At 57.2% G+C, this 2,888-nt stretch overlaps 1 long non-coding RNA gene across 1 annotated transcript; it reads left to right on the forward strand.

The window, feature by feature from the left end:
* The first annotated feature begins 753 nt into the window (after positions 1-753).
* Positions 754-2,276, forward strand: LOC103679035. Its single transcript, XR_572813.2, has 3 exons — positions 754-907; positions 1,887-1,964; positions 2,200-2,276. It is a non-coding gene; the product is annotated as an uncharacterized LOC103679035 (long non-coding RNA).
* The last annotated feature ends 612 nt before the right edge of the window (positions 2,277-2,888 follow it).

Below are 2,888 nucleotides of genomic sequence, written 5' to 3' on the forward strand. Positions count from 1 at the left end.
CTCCACTCCCTGACTGGATGTCCACGCCTGCTGTTCCTGCAGCTTGGAGAGAGAGCCTGGTGGGGGTGGGGGTGGGGGGAATTGGTGCAGAGGAGAAAACAGAAAGTGCCAGCTGATTCATATTTCTAAATGTCATGTTATTCCAGGAGCGCTCTCGCTTTGCCACCACCTTCATCCATCCCCCGCTTGCCATCTTGAAGGAGGGCTGCAGAGCGGCCAGGGGAGGTGGGGGTGCTGTGAGACCAGGGTCTGGGGGGGCTGCGTCTCCACCCTGCCCCCTGGATGAGTGGAGGGGTGGGCACTGTGCTGGGAGCCTGGGTGCAAGCTCTAGCCGTGGAATTGGCTGTTGTGGGACCCTGAGCCTGGCTACACCTCCTTTGTACGTTTCCCTGTGCAAAATTGGGGGGGGGGCTGTGCTTGCCAAGACCGGCTGCTTATCCGATTGCCTCCAAAGAAAACAAAACAGACGCTCTTGGGCTGCACCCCTCGAGATTCTCATTCAGTAAGCCAGAGGTGAGGCTGGGGGTCCATTTGATCCGTATTCCCTCACCCCTGCCCAACCCCGTGGTTCTGGTACAGCCTGTCTACAGAGGGGTGCTTGGGAAGCTCCCGGCAATGCACTTGCATGCAGATTCTCATTCGTCTTCAGTACTTATTACCTCCTCCGGAAGGCCCTCCCTGATTTACCCACCCCATCTGCCACCTCCAGTGCTCATCACTCCTGGCCCTGCCTCTTCACCCACGCTCATCTTATTGCTCCCAAAAGGCATTTAGTCACTTGCGCCTGTGTCTGCGTGTGTGTCCTATGTAGGTTCGGCGAGGTGAACCTCCCACGCAGCATCGAGAAAGGTGCTCAGCCCTGGAGCCAGCGAGTCCCAAGTTCGTGGCCCCTGTGAACTCCCCTGAGGTGAAGTATGCAAATACTTATCACAGGGCTTGGTGGAAGGGGGAGGTCAGAGGCCTCGACGGGACAGCTGGGTTCATGCCAGAAGGTTTCCGGAGGGCCCCTGACTTCCTGGGTTGCCAAGGGAGATTCGGACACCTGCCACCTTGTGTGTGCCTGCAGACAGAGGACTCAGGCAAGCGTGGGTCCTCTACAAAGAAGAGGTGTTGCTCAGAGTTCTCCAGAACCTTTCAAATGACACCAGGGGCTGTCCTGCAGGAAACAGAATTCCCAGGAAACAGAATGCCCCACAATGGGTTCAATGGGAGGGACAGGAATGCAGGGGCTGCTGACAGAGGCGGATAGGGTCAGGGGATCCGAAGGGGTCCCGAGGCTTTGCGATGCCAGGCAGGGCTGGCACCCCACACCTAGAGAGGCAGGGGCAGACGGCATTGCCAGAGCCCACCGGGAGCTAGAGCTGTGGAAGTGGGGCCATCCCCCAAGAGCGCAGTCACAGAGGGAGGTGGCCACTCCCAGAGCCACAGCATCATGGTAGGGAGAAGCAAAGGGCAAAAAGACCCATCTTACTCCTCCCACCTTCCCTTCTCATTCTGCTACCTTCCATTGACCAAGGCCAGGCAGCAGCCAGAGGTACCAGGAGCCCCTAGAGGTCCCCTCCTGGGGGCGCAGAGAAGGGCAGAGAGAGTTTTGCAGGTCGTGGAGTGGGTAGGAGGCAAGCAGAGAATAACCAGCTACTCAGGCAGCCTGGCAATCTCCCAGCTCCTCCACACCCCGCCCACCTTCTCCACTCTGGGGGGACGTGCCTGACACAGCCATGGGAAGACAGGCTTTCAGCCCCATCTCTGCCACCAGCACACAGGACGACGGCAGGAAGTCACCTCCCTGTTTCGGGCCCTGCTCGCCTCATCTGTAAACCCCAGGGGCGAAGCTAGCCATCCTTTTCCAGTCCTGACCTGAGGTTTTCCTCCCCTGCCTTTTCTAGAACGGAGCCCCGCTCAGCAGCAGGAAAATGGGCTCGGAGAAGCAGGAAGCTTAGCAAATGGAAAATTAATTCTGGACGGTAAAGAGCAGAGGCTGTTGTTTGTGATGTATAACTTACTCTTTGTGTCAAACTGTGTACTGTGAATATCAGTGGTATGGCAAGAAAACCGAGATCTATTGCTTCGAGTTTAATCTGTTCCCCGTGTTGGAGCAGGGAGAGGGAGGCGGGGGGAAGACTACCACTTTAATCACAGGCCCAACTCGAGATGTCAAGCTGCTCTCGGGTGTGTTAGTAAAATGATGTTGTATTACAGGCTTCCCAGACAGCGCCCCACACTGCAGCTTTATCTGCCGAGCCGTAAATTAGCACACCTACTTTACGCTCTTCAGGTAAAACCAGTAATTTAGCTGAAAAACACACACGCACGCACACAGAGCTTGCAGGGGTGGGGGGTGGCGCTTAGGAGAGGGGGCTGCTCCCCTTGAGCAGGGAATAGCTAAAAATGTGCAAACCAGAATGAAATGACACGTCGGCGGCACCTGCTATCATTAGTGCGTGGGCTCCTGGTGCAAGCCCCGAAGTCGGCCCACCTTCCCTTCTACCTGCCCCAGTGCCTCCCACCCACCCCTTTTCGCCATGAACCGTAAATTACATGCTGACACCTTTAATTTGTGCAAAGTATGCCTGGCTGCGCCTGGCATCAGCAGCCGGCTGCTATAATAGGGTCAATCTATATTCATTGTCGCAGGACTTGATGTGCCAGATAACACAGGGAGGCAGCACTGTGGTGGCTTTTCCGGGCTGGAGTGGGGGGGAGCGGTGGGGGGGGTGTGCCCGCTGCCGCTCAGCGCGGCCTGGCGCCAGTCGGTTCATCACTTATGCATGGCATGAGCGATGTTATGATTTAGCTAATCACCATCAGGTATTCATCCTACTGCTGCTTGGAGACGGCTGCGGTGCACGCCTGGCTGCCTGAGCCAGGGAGGGAGCCCCCCCCCCCCC

This window comes from Ursus maritimus, unplaced genomic scaffold (genome assembly GCF_017311325.1).
Source record: "Ursus maritimus isolate PB19 unplaced genomic scaffold, ASM1731132v1 scaffold_27, whole genome shotgun sequence".
Lineage (NCBI taxonomy): Eukaryota > Metazoa > Chordata > Mammalia > Carnivora > Ursidae > Ursus > Ursus maritimus.